This window comes from Vulpes vulpes, chromosome X (assembly GCF_048418805.1).
Source record: "Vulpes vulpes isolate BD-2025 chromosome X, VulVul3, whole genome shotgun sequence".
Classification (NCBI taxonomy): domain Eukaryota; kingdom Metazoa; phylum Chordata; class Mammalia; order Carnivora; family Canidae; genus Vulpes; species Vulpes vulpes.
This window is the reverse complement of record NC_132796.1, coordinates 103,570,816-103,594,163: the sequence shown is the minus strand read 5'-3', so window position 1 is coordinate 103,594,163 and position 23,348 is coordinate 103,570,816. Positions and strand designations below refer to the sequence as shown.

Here is a 23,348-nt window from a genome sequence, read left to right as displayed (position 1 = left end):
ATTTCCATACCTTGATTGCAGGATCCATAAATCCATGTGATAAGAGGAACAGCACCATATACCTGTGCATATAAATACTTAGCTAGATCATGACCATCTCCTAGAGGCTTTCTCCAGACCATCAAGTTACTGCCACTTATGGGTTCCTTGCTTAGAAGTGATGCTATTTGGAATACCTTGGTGGTGAATAAGGCATTTTTTAAATCTACAAGTATCGGTGTCGCAAAAGCGCTATAGGTGGAAAGGAAAATCCATATCCAGAGTAAGTGTCTATTTGAATAGGCACAAAGCACTGCCCCTTCCTTAATAGAAGTGTTCCATGGTGAACTCCCTGCCACCTGGTAGCTGGCTGATCACTCTGGAGACTGGTGTCATACCAGGGGCTCCATGCTGGCATCTGCACCTGGCAGACTGGGCACTCAGCAATGGCTGTAGTGAGATCAGTGAGTGGAGGCCCATGTTGCTGAGTATAACTTCCATCCCTGCCACTTGGTCACTTAGTTCTTGAGCCCACTGGATTTTGACATGACTGCTGGGGAAGGGCCTGATGGATATTTACATAGTGGGTCCCCTAGCAGATTATTAAACTTCTGCACCAGTAAGATTATTCTTTGCTGATCACCCATGGGACACACTTATCTTCATATCATATGTCTGTTCAGACAGATGTATCCACATACCTCTTCCTTAGACCTCCTTATCACAAACTTTCAGTCATGTATTTTCAAAGTCCCTGACCATTCAGGTAATTACTCAGACATGGCCTATTCATGGCTATACACTCATACCTCTGGTCATCTCTCCTCCAGGCAGAATGAAAAAGCAGGCACACTGCTCAAAATTTTCCCTCTGGGAGGCTTACCCTTCACCAGTGTCCTTCATGGCTGTCCCAGATGGGACTGCAGTGCAGCAGCTGTCCACTTTTGGCCTGTGTGGTAAGCAAGATTCTAATTATGCACTGCCACCCCTCCTCCCCCAATATTTCAGTCTTCTGGTTTATTTGAATACTAATATGAGCATTACTGTGGTGAGATTTTTTTTACTGCAAAAGTGATTATTTTTTTTTGGTAGCATTGAAAGGAAAACAGCACAATGGTATTTCTACCATGAGGTGAAAACAATGTTTAAACATCATTATCAATCAAACATACTCCAAATGAGAGTATGTTTTATGAAGATACCAAAGCACAGGCAAATATTAACACAATGGTACAGGAATCTGTAATACTGAAAATAACTCTCTGACAGAATGTCTAAAAACATATTTTTTGAATTCTAAAACCAGAAGCAATCCCTTCCAAACAACTGTGTCAGGAGTGAAACAAGCATGTTCCATCAATACTCTAACAATTTCATTGTAATACTTTTTACTGCTGTGACACTTTTATATAAATTTTGCTGTACTTAAAATAGGCTTTGAAAGTGGAAAAGTGTACAATGTTCTAGATAAAATGATTAAGGGATGCAATTCAATAAGGTTCCCCTCCTCTCCCTTACTATCAATGATTACTTTTATAGAGGTTGAATTTTAAAATATACCCCCTCCCTCTGGGGCACCTGTGTGGCTCCGTTGGTTAAGCATATGACTTTAGCTCAGGTCATGATCTCAGGGTTCTGGGTTTGAGCCCCACGCAAGTGTAGTGGGGCTCCCTGCTTGGTGGGGAGCCTGCTTCTTCCTCTGCACTCTCCACCCCATGCTCACTTTTTCTCTCTCGCTCAAGTAAATAAATAAAATCTTCAAAAAATGAAATAAAATACAGCCCCCAAATGGAAACCTAAGTTTTAAATCTTAATCATATATAACTGGAAAAGTAGACTTATATTTGAATACCTTTTATAAGACCTTTTCTAGTCCCGATTAGACTAATATCTGAACTAGAAGACTCACTTTTGCTTTTGTAATTGTGATTTTTCACTGCTGTCTTTTTTTTTTTTTTTTTCACTGCTGTCTTCTATAGCTTTTACAGAGCTCATGGTCCCTAATACCCCACCCCCACCCCCATCCCTGTTTCCTGGGTGGGGAAATGGCTGCCATAATAAACTTCTCACTGATAGAGTTTCTGGAAACATGTGCTGTTTGTTATTATGTAAGAGGGACTCAATTTGGGCATTCTGGGTGGATGGCCTACAGGTTTTCTTCTGGTGCATACTGGTCTCCAGCATGAAAAATGCTAGGAACTTGGGGAACTGCACTTTCTAAAAGGTTGGCAGTCAGGGTACTGTCAAATATTGAAGAATATGGTCCCAGGGATAATCAGCATCAGTACAGAAAGTGTCTGCGTTCACTCAGCTGCTGATACGCATCCTGGGTCAAGGCCAGCCCCATATTGTGCTTGGTGGCTTACCAAGTTTTTATGGTCAGCTCATCAGCAGTGCCAGAGAAACTGGGCCCCTAAAGAGAGAACATCGCACTCAGGACGTTCTTGCTGCTCTAACTCTCCTACCTTTTTGAAGACACAGTAAAAGCCTGAGGCTAAATAGTGATCCTTGTCTAGCATAAGTGTAAATCCAGCAGAGTCCTGAGTATTTTTTAAAAGATTTTATTTATTCATGAGAGACACACAGAGGCAGAGACATAGGCAGAAGGAGAAGCAGGCTCCCTGAGGGGTGCCGGATGCAGGACTTGATCCCAGGACCCCGGGATCACCACCTGAGCTAAAGGCAGACGCTTAACCACTGAGCCACTCAGGCACATGGTCTTGAGTATTTTTTACCGTTTCCTATACAAAATGCAGCTCCCCCACTGATGTTTGGTTTAGGAGAACTTGGCCCCTCCCCAGTGGCCGAAGAAGTGGGGGAACTGGGCGTGAAGCACCCCATCTTCCAAGCTGCATTTTTCTGTGGGGCAATCTCTGGGGTCACTGCCCAGGGACTCATTAGGGAACAACTGGATGGCTCCAGGACAGACACCGGCGGGACCAGATAGAAACTGAAGAGGCCGTCCTCAGACTCCGAGGCTGCCCTCGCTGACTCATCCCAGCCCTGGAGGAGGGGGTGCCTGGAAGCCCCGCACGTCCCCGCCTGGCAGCTGCAGCGCAGCCAGCGCCGCAGCCACTGGGAACCGGAGCTCGGGGTCCGCGGGGCCCGCGGGGCCCGCGGGGAAGGCGCCCCACTGCCAAAGGACTGCACCTCCGCTCTGCGACCTTGGCCTTCAGCGCCCTCGCCTCCTGGTCCTCGCTGCTGCAGCAGCCCCGCAGCCTCCTCCCACCCTGGCGGTGACCTCCTGTGATGGGCTTTTGCAGCTGGCAGAAGCTCTCTATATCCAGTGTTCCTGGGATGGGCCTGTGGCTGGGCCTTACACACACAGGTGAGTCCTTTAAAGGCAGGCAGCTCGCTAGATCAGGGAGCAGAAGAGGAATTCAAGAAGGATTTGCCAGGCCTTACCGCTTTGCAGGTGTAGGGGTCCGCGCCAGGAGGGTGGGAAGGTGTGCAGGAGGACCTAGGAGCTGGCAGTGGCCCCTGGCTGGCACCCAACAAGGCAATGGGGACCTCATTTTTACAGTCCTAAACACGTGAATAGATCCTCAGCATATCAGTCAGGAGGGATCTGGAAATCAAAACCACAATGAGGTCCCACTTCACACCCACCGGGTTAGCTGTTAACAGGTGTTTAACAGGTGTCCTGAGGAGACTGGGACCCTCCAACACTGAGGGTGGGAATGCAAAATGATGCAGCATCATGGCAGAAAAGGCTGGCATTTCATTAAAAAAAAGAAAAACTACACATAAAGTTACCAAATGATCTAGCAATTTCACTTCTAGGTATATACTCAAGAGAAATAGAAGCATGTGTCCACACAAAAATTTGTACATGAACAAGATCCAACATTGTATTGCTTCCACCTCCTTACCCCACCCTTCAGAACCATTCTCACACATTTACCCCAGGCTACTATATGTCTATTGGAAAAGTTTGGGTGAATATCATGTCTCCTCATGGGTCTCATTTTTTAACTCACTGTTTTGGCTCATGGGCACTCAGGTCTAGGTATAGATAGGTTAAGGAGCAGTGAGAAGTGGTGGTGGGAGCTATAGAGGAGGATCAGCAGAGCCCTGCCAGGTCACTATCTCAGGTGAGACCCTTAGAGGTTCTTCAGGCAAATGGGAAATAACCTCCTCAGGCAAGAGTGGAAGGGATGCTTCTACTGGCAAAGACACTTCACATAGAGATTTGGGGACCCAGACCCATTGGCATGCACTCATATATTCCCATTCCAATTTCCAGTATCCTATTTCTCCCAGTCAGTACCCTAACATGAACAGAAGAGACCTGTGAGGTTCGGAATTTAATTTGTGTTGTAATTCCGCCACTTGAAGATGACACTTTGGATCTGGACTCCTCAAATCTTGTGCCCACAGCTACAAGAAATAATGACGTCTTTCAGGCCGTTACAGAACTTTTCAGATCCTTCAAGTTCTGAAGCTCAATTAGAAACAACAAATCAGGGGTGCCTGGATGGCTCAGTCAGTTAAGTGTCTGCCTTCTGCTCAGGTCATGATCCCAGGGTCCTGGGATTGAGCCCTGCAACAGGCTCCCTGCACAGTAGGGAGCCTGCTTCTCCCTCTCCTTCTGCCTGCAGCTCTCTCTTCTTGTGCTCTGTCTCTCTGTCACATAAAAAATAAATGCTATCTCATTTTTTTAAAAGAAGAAAGAAACAACAAATCAACTCCATAATGCTCCTTATTTTGATGAAAATATTCTAACATATCATATACTTGATCACCTAGAGACTTGTCTTTTATAGGCACTTGATTATAGGTATCTTAAGGTGAAAATTTCAGTAATGCTTTGCCACTCCCTGCTGTGGATTAATAGTGCCCACTATACTGTTGGAAACAGGGTCATTAAAGCCTTCCAATCTAATTAGAGATGTCTTCCAGAAAACCCAGTACAAATTCAGAGAACACTGTTTTTTTTTTTTTTTTGTAATGTTATCTGTTTATTTGAGGGAGGGAGAACACTGAGGGAGAAGCAGACTCCCTGCTGAGCAGGGAGCTTGATGTGGGGCTTGATCCCAGGACCCTGAGATCACGACCTGAGCCAAAGGCCCACACTTAACTGACTGAGCCCTTCAGGCACTCCAGAGAACACTCTGTTAAGATTCTGTTCCTTTGGAACCACTCTCAGTACCAGAATCTGTATCAGTCAGCCTTCAACCAGAAACACAGAACTAATGGGAGATTTTAATGTGTGTATGTATATTACATATAGGAGTCTATATATAATGAACTTGGTTGCTATGTGGAACTGGCTCAAGCAGTCCCTTAAGGTATATTTTGGAGCAGGTCAGGCAGGTAGGAAGGGAAGACCATGTGCAGGATAACTAGCACATTCTATGCTTTTAAAACACCAAAAGAGGGAGATGTTGGTCAAAGGGTACAGTTGTGGTTACATAGGATGAATGAGTCTAGAGATCTGATGTGCAGCATGGTGAGGATAGTTAATACTGTATCAAATCCTGGCAATTTGCTGAGAGAGTAGATTTCTGGTGCTCTCACCACCCCCCAAACACAAAGAAATTATGTGAGGAGATGGAGATGTTAATTAGCTTGACTGTAATAGCCATTTCACGATGTATACGTGTATCCAACATTGTGTTGTAAAACTTAAATGTGTGCAATTTTTTATTTTTTTTAAAATAATAATTTTAAGAAACACTAAAAGAAAAACAAGATATTGTAAAGTTTTCCTTTCACATTTATACAAAAGTTCATATTTGGCAGTGTTATGCTCTTATTAATTTGACCGATGTTTTACATAAACAAGACTTTGTCTTTATATATATATATATATAATACATCTTATTGGTTTTTCACAATTTCATTAATGAAATTATGCTAGAGAAATTTCCAGTTATATCTTTCCTATGATTTGTCATTCTCTCATAGAAAAATAAATTTACCATTTTCTTTTAAAAAATTAAGAAGAGATCATAAGAATTTGGACTTTGAAACATCTCTCATTGTCATCAATAGTATTTGTTCATGTTTAGTACTGAAATGTTGAACTTAACAGTGGAATGATTTAAAAAGATGGATTTCAAAACAGGGCAACGTTCAAGATATCAGCACAGAGGGAAATCTCACAAGTCTAGGAGCACGTGGTATAATGGGATTAATAAGGGTTTGGTCATCTCCCTCCCTTAGCATTCAGCCAGCTGCAGAAAGAGTGAGGAGCATAGATGAATATGGATGGGTAGATAGATTTGTTAAAGAAAATTGGCCTTACACAACTGTGGAAGTAGGCTCTATAAGGCTTTTGTCACCTCAACTAAGAGTCAGGAAGCAATAAATAGGTTGGGACCCACAAACATGATCTGGAAAGCATAAGGACAGATTGAAGTACATACTCATCCTTGTTGCCTCTGGCCTTGGTGAAGATCATAACACACAGAAGCCAGGAGGGCCCTTTACATGGAGCTAAGCCCAGAAGATAGAGCAGCTGAAGGAGGATCAAGGGGAAAGAAGAGAAATTGCAGAGCCAGCTGCTACTTCACCGGGTAAGATCAATCAGCAACAATGTGTGTGAGCTACAAAACGGCTGCTGCTTCTCCTCAAACACCATCCCCAATCTCCAAAGAATCTGCCTGTGGCATACTCTAACCAGATATATACTGGAAAGGGGATTGCAGGTGATGTAATTTGGCCTAGGCAAATCGACACATTACAAGTGATACCATTGTCACTTTGGCATCAATGCCCATCTCCTTAAATCATACTTAATCTCTACAGACAATGCAAAGTCATACTTCTGCCTAACATGACAGATCTCTCTCACCTACAACAGAGAAAATTCTAACCCTTCCCTAAAAAAGGGCACTAAGTCCTATATTTTCTCATCTCGTTCATTCTTCTGCTACCCAATTCACTTCCCAGTTTGAGATCCTATACCTTGGGTTGCCTGGGTGGCTCAGCAGTTTAGTGCTTGCCTTCGGCCCAGGGCATGATCCCAGAGGCCCAGGATCAAGTCCTGTATCGGGCTCCCTGCATGGAACCTGCTTCTCCCTCTGCCTGTGTCCCTGTGTCTGTGTCTCTCATGAGTAAATAAATAAAATCTTGGGGATCCCTGGGTGGCGCAGCGGTGTGGCGTCTGCCTTTGGCCCAGGGCGCGATCCTGGAGACCCGGGATCGAATCCCACATCGGGCTCCCGGTGCATGGAGCCTGCTTCTCCCTCTGCCTGTGTCTCTGCCTCTCTCTCTCTCTCTCTCTCTCTCTCTCTCTCTCTCTGACTATCATGAATAAATAAATAAAATCTTTAAAAAATCCTATACCTTAAATACTGAAAAAAAGTTAGTAACACATCTTGTGTTACAAGATAAGGGGATGAGAGGGTGTCAAAACCAAAATTATTTGCTTAATATATATATGTGAGTAAATTCCTGTGAATATAAAGAAGTAAATACTCATTATCACAGTCCTTTTTTCTGCACATGATTATGTGATTACTTCTTCCACATTGCACATTCTCTTACCCTCAAAGGCACTTTTCATGGGGATGCTCCTTTTCCTAATGGGGTAACCCAAACTTTCTCTCCTGAGGTTCATGGACATTAGCAGTCCTGAATGAATTAGCTTGGTGTAGTTTCTGCTGACCATAGGAAATGACATGGGAATATTGAGAGGTGCCCTGCAGGATCTCCTGAAGTGCAGACATACTTCTCCTTACTCCCACTAATGACTGAGGGTCCCCGAGTTGATCAAAGCCCAGATTTTGTTAGAGGTCCAAAAACTCACATATGAAGGGGGGGGCTCCTTCTAATAAAATTTCCGTTATTACCTCTCTCCCATTCATGCCCAAAGGGGCCTGCAATCTTTTACTAGTTTGACTGTACGTTGGGGATGAGAAACAATCAGATTTGTCCGTGATTACAGGACCCCAGCTCTGAACCGGCACTAATTTCCCGGACACAAGAAACATCATTCTGGTCCTTTTGAACAACATTGGGCTTACTACTGGGCTAGTAGGATTGAATGTTTGACCAGGGTACACCGTGTCCCCGTGCCACCTGAGCTGTCTGTCTAACCTGGGTGCTATCTGACTCACCAAGTTATAGTAGTGGGTATGCACAAAAGCGCCCCTTTTCATTTTTTTTAAATTAATTTTTATTGGTGTTCAATTTACCAACATACAGAAAAACACCCAGTGCTCATCCCGTCAAGTGTCCGCCTCAGTGCCCGTCACCCATTCCCCTCCACCCCACGCCCTCCTCCCCATCCACCACCCCTAGTTCGTTTCCCAGAGTTAGGAGTCTTTATGTTCTGTCTCCCTTCCTGATATTTCCCAACATTTCTTTTCCCTTCCTTTATATTCCCTTTCACTATTTTTTATATTCCCCAAATGAATGAGAACATACACTGTTTGTCCTTCTCCGATTGACTTATTTCACTCAGCATAATACCCTCCAGTTCCATCCACGTTGAAGCAAATGGTGGGTATTTGTCGTTTCTAATGGCTGAGTAATATTCCATTGTATACATAAACCACAGCTTCTTTATCCATTCATCTTTCGATGGACACCGAGGCTCCTTCCACAGTTTGGCTATTGTGGACATTGCTGCTAGAAACATCGGGGTGCAGGTGTCCCGGCGTTTCATTGCATCTGAATCTTTGGGGTAAATCCCCAACAGTGCAATTGCTGGGTCGTAGGGCAGATCTATTTTTAACTCTTTGAGGAACCTCCACACAGTTTTCCAGAGTGGCTGCACCAGTTCACATTCTCACCAACAGTGTAAGAGGGTTCCCTTTTCTCCGCATCCTCTCCAACATTTGTGGTTTCCTGCCTTGTTAATTTTAAGCGCCCCTTTTCAAATGGAAGTGGTGTGTACAAGATCTATCCAATCAGGTCTTGAAGCCACAAGGGCTTTTCATTAAGGAAGTGGCTCCAAAACCATGGCTACCTTAACTCCGTTCTCTTGCTTGAATTCTAAGATGTTCCCCATGCCCTTTGCCCTCTGGTGTTCTCCCATCATTACATTACAGAACAAAAGTGACTGTGCAGATGTAACTAAAATTACTAATCATCTGACCTTTATAGTGGGATTACTGGGAACACCAAACTACCCTTCTGAGCCTTATAAGCAGCATTTCCTCCAGCTGGTAGCACCAGCAGCTGGCGGAAGTCATTAGAAAGCATGAGAAGAATTTGATGTGTCATTGCTGACTTGGAGATGGACAGAACCACATGAAAAGGGCCTGATAGTGGCCTCTAGAGATGACGCAGAGCCCTGGATAACAGCCTGTGAGAAACGCAGGATCTGTCTAACAGCACAAAAGACTTGAATTCGGCCAACAATCCAAATTAATTTGGAGGTGCATTTCACCCAGACATTCCAGATGAGAACCCAGTGGCTAAAATCTTGACTTTGGCCTTTTAAGCCCTGAAGCAGAGAACCAAGTCAAAACCATCCAGACTTCTGAGCTACAGGACTATGAGAGAAGAAAGAACAAATATTGTTTCAAGGCACTGAATTTGGTATAATTTTTGAAGCTGCTAAATTAGGATAATTTGTCATACAAAATAAAAAATGAGTAAATACCCTATCTGAATGGGGATACATTCAGATACACATCAGATCACAGATCACATACACTCATGTGGATTTCACTAAAACCAGTTGGCTAGAGAAGTGATACATGAAGCCTGGATTATCGATAGTTCTTCCAAATACGCAGGCACTGTCTATACTAGTTTTTTTCCAAAACGAAAAGAGAAACAGTATAAATAATTTACAGTCTGATGCACTGGATTTATACTTAGTTTAATATGTAACATATGAGGAGGCACTTCTGAGTTGTTGGAGGAGGGTCTATGAAAATCCATTTTAGTATACAAGCAATGAGAACAGGGCAAATGCTATCTAAATAAATGGTTTCAGAACTCTGGAAATTAACCCAAGGTTGGCAACAAATGGAAGAGCATTCACTCAAGAAAGATGGCTAGACCCCAGGACGGACAGTGAGCTTTGGGCTACTGTATGAGCACTATTCCCAGGACCCTCTCCTCAGATCCCTGGTGGCCCTGACACCAATGACCTCACAACCACAGTAGCTCTGAACACCAGTGACTTGTCAGCCACTGGAAGGACAAAACAGATTGGAGCTCCCCAGCAATCTCTATTCCTGGACAATTGTCACTAACTGACGTGCCTGGTGACTCCATGAAAAGTACCACTCCTGGGGCTTGTCCATCACTGAGCAGTCTGAGAACTCATTCTGAGTGAATAGACTATTTACTACCTGAAGGTACAAGGTAGGAATTCCGGTAGACGTGTTGAATAGAAGGGATGATGGTGGGCAATCCTGTCTTGCTTTGACTTTATGTGCAATACTTCTAATGTTTTTCTTCCAGGAATAATGTACAAAGTAGATCTCTGCTGGAGACCTATTCTCATGAATATTTATTGCATTTTTTTAAATTTTTTATTTATTTATGATAGTCACAGAGAGAGAGAGAGAGAGAGAGAGGCAGAGACACAGGCGGAGGGAGAAGCAGGCTCCATGCACCGGGAGCCTGATGTGGGATTCGATCCCGGGTCTCCAGGATCGCGCCCTGGGCCAAAGGCAGGCGCCAAACCGCTGCGCCACCCAGGGATCCCTATTTATTGCATTTTTAAAAGCATAATCTTGGGCAGCCCTGGAGGCCCAGCGGTTTAGCGCTGCCTTCAGCCCAGGGCGTGATCCTTGAGACCCGTGATTGAGTCCCATGTTGGGCTCCCTGAATGGAGCCTGCTTCTCCCTCTGCCTGTGTCTCTGCCTCTCTCTGTGTGTGTGTCTTTCATGAATAAATAAATAAAATCTTTAAAAAATAAAATAAAAGCATAATCTTTCTCCTTTTCTGTGAATATAGTATGCTTTTTTTTAAAAATTATTTTTTACTTCTTAGCTTCTAACTCACTCTTTTGGCCTGATATTTGAAAAATGTTCTGATTCCGTTAAATGGTTCTTCCTGTGGCATTTGTGACTGAGTTCTGTCTGCAGGGGCGCCTGACATGTGGCTGGGAGCACTTGCTTCTTGGTTCTGGCATGGCAGGGTCCTGGGGAGGCATGAGGCTTCTCCAGCACCAAGCACCACACTGCACACAGCTTCTCTTGGGCCCCATGGCCTACAGCTTTCCTTACACATCCTTGGGCCAGTTATAATAGATCAGAATTTTCTGCATTGACACCTTCCTGTACACACCACTCCCAGACTCCCTAGGGGGCATATTTCCAGGAACTCCCATTGGGCATATTCTAGAAAGTTCCACCTGAGAGGCGCCACCACTTTACTGCCATTGTGTGAGGTGCTTCACAGGTTCCTGGAACAAGGTGAGGATTTTCCCACTAGGAGTGTGGATTCTTTTCCTTGGGGGCTCTCTGTGCCCTGGAGGTGCCTTCCCTTAGCTGTGGTATCTTCCTGGGGGATCTACCTCAGCCTGGAGAGACATTTGCTTGGGTTGTGATCTCAACTCAGGAGAAGGCATATCCTGGGCAGGTTATCTCAGCCATGTTGGAGAGGAGGCTGTTACTTGGTGGTGTCTCTGAGTTCTGTGAGGGACTTTCCTTGTGGAATTCTCTCAGCAATGGGAGGGATAGATCTTTGGGTGATTATCTCAATTCTACCTGGGGAGTGAGGGTGTTTCCTGGAGCTCCATTCAAACTCTGTGAAGGGAATGTTTCTTGAGGTGCATTACCCCAGCCCTTGGGTTCCTCTCCCTGAGGGCTTCTACCTCAGTCTGTGAGACACTCTTCTTGGTGCCTAGCTCAGCATCAGGGGGCACTTTTCCTTGGGTGCTTGTGTCAGCCATGATGATGCTGGGCTTTTCGGGTGTTCCACTGGTCCCCAGTGAGGTCTCTGAGTCCAGGGGAGACTTTCCTGGGGGCTCTGTCATTTCCTATGTTCAGGTGCTGGTCCTTGGATGCTTTAAGACTAGGGGAAAAAAAAAAGACTAGGGGGAACTCTCCCTGGGGAGGGGGGCTCCGTCTGAGAACTTTACCTTGGGTGCTTTGTCAGCACTGGGGCTTTGGGCTCTTTCTTGGTGCTCCCTCTGAGGTCTGGGGAGCTGAGACTCTCCCTGGGAAGGTCCATCTCTGCCCCGAAGGAGGACTGTGCCTTTAGTGTTCTCTCTCAGCTCTAGGAGAGGTTTCCTTGGGTACTTCATCTCCCTTAGATTGGAGGGTTACTCTTCTTTGGCTAGTGTATCTCAGCCCTGGGTGGGGAGCATTTATGTGGCTCTGTCTCTGCCTAGGGGGTGGATTCTTCCTAGTATGGTCTGTCCCAGCCTTTGGGGTGAAGTCTTAGTTGGATACTCTACTGCACTTTGGGATGGGTTGTTCTTACTTGGATTCTCTATCTCAGCTATGGGGTGGGATACTTTATTATTTCTCTTTTTTTCTTTTAGCTACAACATTTTATTATTTTATTTTATTTTTTTCTCTTTCTTTTATTGACAGATTTTGTTTTTTTTAAATGATTATTCTTTTTAAATTTTTTAATTCATTTTTTATTGGTGTTCAATTTGCCAACATATAGAATAACACCGAGTGCTCATCCCATCAAGTGCCCCCCTCAGTGCCTGTCACCCTGTCACCCCCACCCCCCGCCCACCTCCCTTTCTACCACCCTTTGTTCGTTTCCCAGAGTTAGGAGTCTCTCATGTTCTGTCTCCCTTTCTGATATTTCCCACTCATTTTTTTCTCCTTTTCCCTTTATTCCCTTTCACTATTTTTTATATTCCCCAAATGAATGAGACCATATAATGTTTGTCCTTCTCTATTCTTATTTTAAGAATTAAACTTGTTCTTATTGGGAAAAGAATGAAATGTTATAAATACAAGGAGAAACAGTAAAAAAAAAAAATACAAGGAGAAAACAGTAAAACGTGAACATATTTTTATCTTCCCTTCCAGCCATTTTTATGTGCAAATAGATACTTTTTACCCTAAATTGAGACCATACTACATATCTTAGAATCTGTAGTTTTCTCTAAGTTTATGTCATCAGCAAATTCTCTAGTTAATAAATGTCAGCCTAAAATCTGTGTTTTAATGTTTGCAAAGTATTTTTGAAAGATTTTATTTATTCATTCACGAGAAACACAGAGATGCAGAGACATAGGCAGAGGGAGAAGCAGGCTCCCTGTGGGGAGCCTGTTGTGAGACTCAATCCCAGGACCCCAGGATCACGATCTGAGATGAAGGCAGATGTTCAACCACTGAGCCACCCAGACACCGCTGTTTGCAAAGTATTTAATCATAAAGTGATATAAAGATATTTCATCACTTCTCCAAGTTGAGCTTTCAATTTATTTGTAACTTTCCACTTTTCTATATTGTATTTATAATATATTTATATACAATGTTTATAAAATTCATTTCTATAAATTAGTAGAACTAATATTGCATGGGAAAAATCAGGAAAAATTAGCCTTCAAAAAATTATAGCAAGAAAACCTCAGCATTTAAAAAACTTTATGAGAAGGCACATTTTCCTATCATCTTCACCATAATAACTCCTGTTATTACTTAATTTTAACATTTATATGGAACGTAGTGTTATTGACTTACTCTTAGCTTATTTTTTTTTTTTTTGGTATTAGGTTTATTTCATTTCAAACATCTTGAACAGGCGCTGGTTAATTCTAGCAAACAAAGACTTTTTAAAAAGAATACTGGGTAACTTTTAACAAACTAGCAGGAAAATATTTACAATGAATATGAAAGAAATGAGGCAGATGGTCTGATTATGTAAAAAGCTAAAATTCAATAAGAGAAGATCTAATATAATAGTTGGAAAAGTTAAGGGCATTTAAAGAAGAAGCAATCCACTTAAGGAGAAGTAACAATAGCCAACAAGGGTGTGAGGATAGGTTTTTCTTCACTAGCAAGGTTGATGTCTGGTGATTTTGTTTATTGTGTCCTTTTGGGGGAACCATGGCTCCTCTCCCCAACAGGGTCTCACCAGAACTGTACCCTCCTGATACAAACTAGGGCAATCGGCACTCTTTGTGGAGAAAAGTCATGGCTGAGTTGTTTTAACAGCAACATCTTAAAGAAACTCTCCATCAGTTCATGCTTCCTGTATCTCCAGAATTAGCATTTCAACTGAAACCATAGTGCTCAACTGTATTTTCCTTGATCTCTTTATCTCAGCCTTGAAAGAGTTCTGTCTAACATTTCAACTACGGATTTGGGAATATAGGTGGGAGTCTGGGTCCAGCAATGGATGAGAGTTCCAGCTGATATCTAGGCAGTTGGGAATCTTGGCCAGTCTCGTGGGTGCGAAGGGACCTCTAGTTATGTATAAGCTGCACATCCCTGCTCACTAATGAAGTCAAGCACCCTTTAGATATGGATTGACCATTTGTGTATGTCTCTCTAAAATGCCTTTTCAGGTATTTTGCTTATATTTTACTGGGATGTTTGTAAATTTTAAATTGATAGAGTTCTACTCTATAGAACTATAGAGTATATGTTGTGGATTCCAAAAATTTTTGGAGGGAGAGGTATATATATATCCAATTATACATATAGATTTATATATTTAAAGAGACAATTCACATATTATTTCTATTTGTTATATATTTATGCATTATAAATATATTAATATATGAATATTTTATATACAAATGTTTATCCAATTATATATATATATACATGCACACACAATTTTGGGCCTCTCCTACAGATCTATTTTACTTTTACTCTCTCTACATAGTGTCTTTTTGATGAACAGAAGTTTATAATTCAATTATATCTAATTAAACAATCTATTATTTTTAGTTAGGATTTTTTTCTCCTTGATAAAAAATCTCTGCCTACTCTACAGCTGTGAAAATAATATCCTAAGTTTTTTACTAGATCTCCCATTCATCTATAATGAAGTTTTATGGAATGAAATGAGATAAGAATAAAGGTTCATTTTCTCTTCCTGTACATATTATGTGGATTTATTAAAAATATTATGCTGAGTGAAATAAGTCAATCAGAGAATGACAAACATTATATGGTCTCATTCATTTGGGGAATATAAAAAATAGTGAAAGGGAATAAAGGGGAAAGGAGAAAAAATGAGTGGGAAATATCAGAAAGGGAGACAGAACATGAGAGACTCCTAACTCTGGGAAATGAACTAGGGGTGGTGGAAGGGGAGGTGGGCAGGGGGTGGGGGTGACTGGGTGATGGGCACTGAGGTGGGCACCTGATGAGATGAGCACTGGGTGTTATTCTGTATGTTGGCAAATTGAACACCAATAAAAAATAAATTTATTAAAAAATAAATAAAAATAAAAATATATTTTTTAAAAATACTGTCTTCTCCACATTGAATTGCAGGGGCTCCTGTATGATAAATCTAGCCGTTTTGTATTTCCAGATTTGTTTCTAGATTTTCTGTCCTTCTACTGGTATATTTGCCCAACCTTGCTCCATGACCACATTGTTTTAATTACAGTATTTTTATAGTGAATCTTCATATCTAGTAGGGTGTATCTTCCAATTTTGTTTTTTCCTAAAAAACTGTCTTGTTTACTCTAAGCTTCTTGATATCCAAAGACTTTTTACTATCAGCTTGTCAATTTTTATTTTTAAAGATCTATTTTATTCATTTATTTTAGAGAGCGAGAGTGAGAGTGAGAGAGAGTGCATGAAAAGAGGGGAGGGGCAGAGGGAGAAAACCTTAAGCAGACTCTGCTGAGCATGAAGCCAGACTCAGGGCTCAATTTCATGATCCTGAGATCACTAGCTGAGCCTGAATCAACAGTCAGATGCTCCACCGACTGAGCCACCCAGGTGCCCCTCAGCTCGTCTTTTTTTTTTTTTTTTTTTTTAAGTAACATCGTGGTATTTTAAGTGGGATTGGTACAGATCACTTGGGGGAAGAATTGACAGTAATTAGTAACAAGTCTTTTAACCCATGCAAAAAGTATTTCTTACTCCTAAATCTGGGAAACAAATATGGGTAGAGGAAGGGGAGGTGGGTGGGGTGATGGGGTGACTGGGTGACGGGCACTGTGGGGGACACTTTATAGGATGAGCACTGAGTGTTTTTTTTTAATCTTCCACTCCCACTTAATGGAAGAGTTTGGGTAGGAGTGGTATTTTCTTGAATACATGTTTGACTGAGTAACCAGAGAAGAGAGTTGAGCCTGGAGGGTATCTTGTGGAAAGTTTTTCGATTACAAATTAAAAAAATATATATTTACAAATTAAAATTTTATTTTTTTAAAAGATTTTATTTATTTATTCATGATAGTCATATAGAGCGAGAGAGAGAGAGAGGTAGAGACACAGGCTCCACGCAGCGGGAGCCCGACATGGGATTCGATCCCGGGTCTCCAGGATCGCGCCCTGGGCCAAAGGCAGGCGCCAAACCGCTGCGCCACCTAGGGATACCACAAATTAAAATTTTAAATAGACCTAAAGCTATGCAGATTTTCTATTTCTTTTCTGTTTTCCTTTTCTGGTCAGTTCTGGAAATCTACACCTTCACTGAAGTAATCCATTTCATCAAAGTCTTCATATTTCTTTTTTTAATAATATTATTTTTATTGGTGTTCAATTTGCCAACATACAGAATAACACCCAGTGCTATCCTATCAAGCGCCCCCCTCAGTACCCATCACCCATTCACCCCACCGCCAGCCCTCCTCCTCCTCCCCTTCCACCACCCCTAGTTTATTTCCCCGAGTTAGGAGTCTTTATATTCTGTCTCCCTTTCTGATATTTCCTACCCATTTCTTCTCCCTTCCCTTCTATTTCCTTTCACTATTATTTATATTCCCCAAATGAATGAGAACATATAATGTTTGTCCTTCTCCGATTGACTCATTTCACTCAGCATAATACCCTCCACTTCCATCCACATTGAAGCAAATGGTGAGTATTTGTCATTTCTAATGGCTGAGTAATATTCCATTGTATGCATAAACTACATCTTCTTTATCCATTCATCTTTCGATGGACACCGAGGCTCCTTCCACAGTTTGGCTATTTTGGACATTGCTGTTGGAAACATCGGGGTGCAGGTGTCCCGGCGTTTCACTGCATCTGTATCTTTGGGGTAAATCCCAAAAACTGCAATTGGTGGGTCGTAGGGCAGGTCTATTTTTAACTCTTTGAGGAACCTCCACACAGTTTTCCAGAGTGGCTGCACCATTTCACATTCCCACCAACAGTGCAGGAGGGTTCCCTTTTCTTCGCATCCTCCCCAACATTCGTGGTTTCCTGCCTTGTTAATTTTCCCCATTCTCACTGGAGTGAGGTGGTATCTCATTGTGGTTTTGATTTGTATTTCCCTGATGGCAAGTGATGCAGAGCATTTTCTCATGTGCGTGTTGACCATGTCTATGTCTCCCTCTGTGAGATTTCTGTTCATGTATTTTGCCCATTTCATGATTGGATTGATTGTTTCTTTGCTGTTGAGTTTAATAAGTTCTTTATACATCTTGGAAACTAGCCCTTTATCTGATAGGTCATTTGCAAATATCTTCTCCCATTCTGTAGGTTGTCTTTTAGTTTCGTTGACTGTATCCTTTGCTGTGCAAAAGCTTCTTATCTTCATGAAGTCCCAATAGTTCATTTTTGCTTTTGTTTCTTTTGCCTTCGTGGATGTATCTTGTAAGAAGTTACTGTGGCCGAGTTCAAAAAGGGTGTTGCCTGTGATCTCCTCTAAGATTTTGATGGAATCTTTTCTCACATTTAGATCTTTCATCCATTTTGAGTTTATCTTTGTGTATGGTGAAAAAGAGTGGTCTAGTTTTCTTCTTCTGCATGTGGATGTCCAATTTTCCCAGCACCATTTATGGAAGAGACTGTCTTTCTTCCAGTGGATAGTGTTTCCTCCTTTATCGAATATTAGTTGACCATAAAGTTGAGGGTCCACTTCTGGGTTCTCTATTCTGTTCCATTGATCTATGTGTCTGTTTTTGTGCCAGTACCACACTGTCTTGATGACCACAGCTTTGTAGTACATCATGAAATCTGGCATTGTGGTGCCCACAGCTATGGTTTTCTTTTTTAAAATTCCCCTGGCTATTTGGGGTCTTTTCTGATTCCACATAAATGCTAAAAAATTTGTTGTAACTCTCTGAAGAAAGTCCATGGTATTTTGATAGGGATTGCATTAAACGTGTAAATTGCCCTGGGTAAAATTGACATTTTCACAATATTAATTCTGCCAATCCATGAGCATGGAATATTTTTCCATCTCTTTGTGTCTTCCTCAATTTCTTTCAGAAGTGTTCTATAGTTTTTAGGGTATAGATCCTTCACCTCTTTGGTTAGGTTTATTCCGAGGTATCTTATGCTTTTGGGTGCAATTGTAAATGGGATTGACTCCTTAATTTCTCTTTCTTCAGTCTCATTGTTAGTGTATAGAAATGCCGCTGACTTCTGTGCATTGATTTTGTATCCTGCCACGCTACCAAATTGCTGTATGAGTTCGAGCAATCTTGGGGTGGAGGCTTTTGGGTTTTCTATGTAGAGTATCATGTCATCGGCGAAGAGGGAGAGTTTGACTTCTTCTTTGCCAATTCGAATGCCTTTAATGTCTTTTTGTTGTCTGATTGCAGAGGCTAGGACTTCCAGTAGTATGTTGAATAGCAGTGGTGAGAGTGGACATCCCTGTCTTGTTCCTGATCTTAGGGGAAAGGCTCCCAGTGCTTCCCCATTGAGAATGATAGTTGCTGTGGGCTTTTCGTAGATGGCTTTTAAGACGTTGATGAATGTTCCCTCTATCCCTACACTCTGAAGAGTTTTGATCAGGAATGGATGCCGTATTTTGTCAAATGCTTTCTCTGCATCTAATGAGAGGATCCTATGGTTCTTGGGTTCTCTCATGCTGATATGATGAATCGCATTGATTGTTTTATGAATGTTGAACCAGCCCTGTGTCCCGGGAATAAATCTTACTTGTTCATGGTGAATAATTTTCTTAATGTATTGTTGGATCCTTTTGGCTAGTATCTTGTTGAGAATTTTTGCATCCATGTTCATCAGGGATATTGGTCTATAATTCACCTTTTTGGTAGGGTCTTTGTCTGGTTTTGGAATTAAGGTGATGCTGGCCTCATAGAATGAATTTGGAAGTACTCCATCTCTTTCTATCTTTCCAAACAGCTTTAGTAGAATAGGTATGGCTTCTTCTTTAAACCTTTGATAGAATTCCCCAGGGAAGCCTTCTGGCCCTGGACTTTTGTGTCTTGGGAGGTTTTTGATAACTGCTTCAATTTCCTCCCTGGTTATTGACCTGTTCAGGTTTTCTATTTCTTCCTGTTCCAGTTTTGGTAGTTTGTGGCTTTCCAGAAATGCGTCCATTTCTTCTAGATTGCCTAATTTATTGGCCTATAGCTGTTCATAATATGTTTTTAAAATCCTTTGTATTTCCTTGGTGTTGGTAGTGATCTCTCCTTTCTCATTCATGATTTTATTAATTTGAGTCTTCTCTCTCTTCTTTTTAAGGCTTTTTAATAGTGCTTTATCTACCTTATTAATTCTTTCAGAGAACCAACTCCTGGTTTTGTTGATCTGTTCCACAGTTCTTCTGGTCTCGATTTCGTTGAGTTCTGCTCGAATCTTTATTAAGTCTCTTCTTCTGCTGGGTGTAGGATCTATTTACTGTTTTTTCTCTAGCTCCTTTAGGTGTAAGGTTAGCTTTTGTATTTGAGTTCTTTCCAGTTTTTGAATGGATGCTTGTATTGCGATGTATTTCCCCCTCAGGACTGCTTTTGCTGCATCCAAAAGATTTTGAATGGTTCTATCTTCATTCCCATTAGTTTCCATGAATCTTTTTAATTATTCCTTAATTTCCTGGTTGACCCTTTCATCTTTTAGCAGGACGGTCCTTAACCTCCACGTGTTTGAGTTCCTTCCAAACTTCTTGTGATTTAGTTCTAATTTCAAGGCATTATGGTCTGAGAATATGCAGGGGATGATCCCAATATTTTGGTATCGGTTCAGACCCGATTTGTGACCCAGTATGTGGTCTATTCTCGAGAAAGTTCCATGTGCACTTGAGAAGAATGTGTATTCAGTTGAGTTTGGATGTAAAGTTCTGTAGATATCTGTGAAATCCATCTGGTCTGGTGTATCATTTAAAGCTCTCGTTTCTTTGGAGATGTTGCGTTTAGAAGACCTATCGAGAGTAGAAAGCGCTAGATTGAAGTCACCAAGTAGAAGTGTATTATTATCTAAGTATGCCTTAACTTTGGTTATTAATTGATTGATATATTTGGCAGCTCCCACATTCGGGGCATATATATTGAGGATTGTTAAGTTCTCTTGTTGGATAGATCCTTTAAGTATGATATACTGTCCCTCTTCATCTCTCACTACAGTCTTTGGGGTAAATTTTAGTTTATCTGATATAAGGATGGCTACCCCTGCTTTCTTTTGAGGACCATTTGTTTTTTTTTATTTTTAAAGATTTATTTTTATTTATTTATGATAGTCACAGAGAGAGAGAGAGGCAGAGACACAGGCAGAGGGAGAAGCAGGCTCCATGCACCGGGTGCCGGACGTGGGATTCGATCCTGGGTCTCCAGGATTGTGCCCTGGGCCAAAGGCAGGCGCCAAACCGCTGCGCCACCCAGGGATCCCTTGAGGACCATTTGAATGGCAAATGGTTCTCCAACCTTTTATTTTCAGGCTGTAGGTGTCCTTCTGTCTAAAATGAGTCTCTTGTAGACAGCAAATAGATGGGTCCTGCTTTTTTATCCAGTCTGAAACCCTGCGCCTTTTGATGGGGTCATTGAGCCCATTCACATTCAGAGTTACTATTGACAGATATGAGTTTCATGTCATCATGATATCTATGCAGTCTTGTTTTTGTGGATTGTTCCACTGAACTTCTTCTTAAAGGGGAATTTCAAGAGTCCCCCTTAAAATTTCTTGCAGAGCTGGTTTGGAGGTCACATATTCTTTCAGTTCCTGCCTGTCTTGGAAGCTCTTTACCTCTCCTTCCATTCAGAATGAGAGCCTTGCTGGATAAAGTATTCTGGGTTGCATGTTTTTCTCATTTAGGACCCTGACTATATCCTTCCAGCCCTTTCTGGCCTGCCAGGTCTCTGTGGAGAGGTCTGCTGTTACCCTAATACTCCTCCCCATAAAAGTCAGGGATTTCTTGTCTCTTGCTGCTTTAAGGATCTTCTCTTTATCTTTGGAATTTGCAAGCTTCAGTATTAAATGTCGAGGTGTTAAACGGTTTTTATTGATTTGAGGGGGGGATATCTCTATTTCCTGGATCTGAATGTCTGTTTCCCTTCCCAGATTAGGAAAGTTTTCAGCTATGATTTGTTCAAATACATATTCTGGCCCTCTCTCCCTTTCGGCGCCCTCGGGAACCGCAATTAAACATAGGTTTTTCTTCCTCAAGCTGTCGTTTATTTCCCTTAATCTATCCTCATGGTCCTTTAATTGTTTGTCTCTTTTTTCCTCAGTTTCCTTCCTTGCCATCTACTTGTCTTCTATGTCACTCACCTGTTCTTCTGCCTCGTTAAGCCTCGTCATTAGGAATTCTAGTTTGGATTGCATCTCATTTAATTGATTTTTAATTTCTGCCTGATTAGTTCTAAATTCTGTAGTCATGAAGTCTCTTGAGTCCTTTATGCTTTTTTCTAGAGCCACCAGTAGCTTTAGAATAGTGCTTCTGAATTGGCTTTCTGACATTGAATTGTAATCCACAGGTTGTAACTCTGTGGGAGAGAGGACTGTTTCTGATTCTTTCTTTTGAGGTGAGGTTTTCCTTCTAGTCCTTTTGCTCAGTGCAGAGTGGCCAAAAACAAGTTGTATTGGGAAAAGGAGGAAAAAAGAGGATAGAAAAAAGGAAAGAAGAGAGAAAAAGAAAAAAGGAAGAAAAAAGAAAAAAAAGGAAAGAAAAAGAGAAAGAAAAAGAAAGAAAGCAAAAAGAAAAGGGTGGGGGAAGCAAATAGAAATCAAAAAGCAAAAAAAACAAACAAACAAACAAACAAACCCCAAAAAACAAAAACAGAAACACAAAAAGCAAAAGAACAAAAATAAAAAATCCACCAGGGAGTATCTTCTGATTCTGTATACTTTAAGTCCCTTGACTTCCCCTGGAAATTGTCTGTCTAGTTGGTCTTCTGCGGGAGGGGCCTATTGTGCTGATTTTCAGGTGTTAGCACTTGGGGGAGCTGCTCAGCCCCCTGCCTGGTGCAGGGCTCAGTGGGGGTTCTTTACCCCGTGAGGCCCCAGGAGGAACAACCCCAGTGGCAGGGCCAGCTCTGCAGCCCTGGAGTCAGCCCCCGCAGTAACTCCGGGGCTCTCTGTCTGCAGGGCCTGGAGGCTCCGGGGCGGGGCCGCTGTTCTGCTCAGCTCGGGGCAGGAGCGTCCTCGCTGTCCTGGGCCCTCCCGGCCTCTGCCTGTCCCCGGGGGAGGCCGGATCCTGGGCTGTGTCCCGGCGCCCTGTGCTCCGGGGCCTGCGCTGTTGGATTCGCGCTCCCGGCAGCGCAGCCCCCTCTCCGCGGAGCCGCCGCCCGAGCCCCTCCGAGCTGCTCCGGGTCCCGCCGTGCGCGCTGCAGTCCTTAGGGAGCTCGGCGCACTCTCCTGGGGCGCAGGTGTCTGTTAGTGTCCCAGGGAGCCCGAGGGCATCCCCGCCCTCCTGGGGTCCTGCTCTAACTCCATGCGAGCGCCTTTCCGCCCGGGAAGATTGGTGAAGCTCCTGCTTCTCCGGGACGGGGCTCTCCTGTCCTGGGGACACTCGCCCCAGCCTTTGCCCGGCTCCTCGCAGGGCCCCTCCCCCTTGGATGCCTTTTGTTTCTTTATTTCTTTTTCCCCCGTCTTCCTACCTTGATAGAAGCACGAAGTCTTCTCATTGTAGCGTTCCAGCTGTTCTCTCTTTAAATCTCAGGCCGAATTCGTAGATTTTCAGGATGATTTGAAGGTTATCTAGGTAATTTGGTGGGGACAGGTGACTTGGGGACCCTACTCTTCCACCATCTTGCCCCTCCCTCCAAGTCTTCACATTTCTATTGGTTGCTTTTCTCTTGGCTATGGGTCACATTTTCCTGCGTCTTCTACTGTCTGCTTTTCTTATACTTTCCAACTGATGCTGTCCTTTGCGAATGTTCTATTGCTGAGTGCTGGATTTGGTTGTGTTTCTTTCAGAGGTGCTGGAAATTCTTCTGGGAGGCCGTTTGGCCATGTGTGGATCCACCTGAAACTTTCAGAGCTTGTTTTGAAGCTTTGTTAGGATAAGTCTAGAGCAACCTCTTCTCTAAGCTAGCTGAGTCCTATTACTGAGGTGTAAACTTTTGAGGGCCTCTATCCAACACTTTCAACTAGGACTCTCTACCCTGTGTGGTCACAACTCCGTCCTGTACGAATTCTGGGTGTTGCTGGGCTCACAGCTTC

General features: G+C 42.6%; 1 pseudogene; it reads right to left on the bottom strand.

Moving 5' to 3' along the window:
* Nucleotides 1-1,939: 1,939 nt before the first annotated feature.
* Nucleotides 1,940-23,348, bottom strand: part of LOC112911368 (alpha-1,6-mannosyl-glycoprotein 2-beta-N-acetylglucosaminyltransferase-like) — a 32,339-nt pseudogene continuing 10,930 nt past the window's right edge.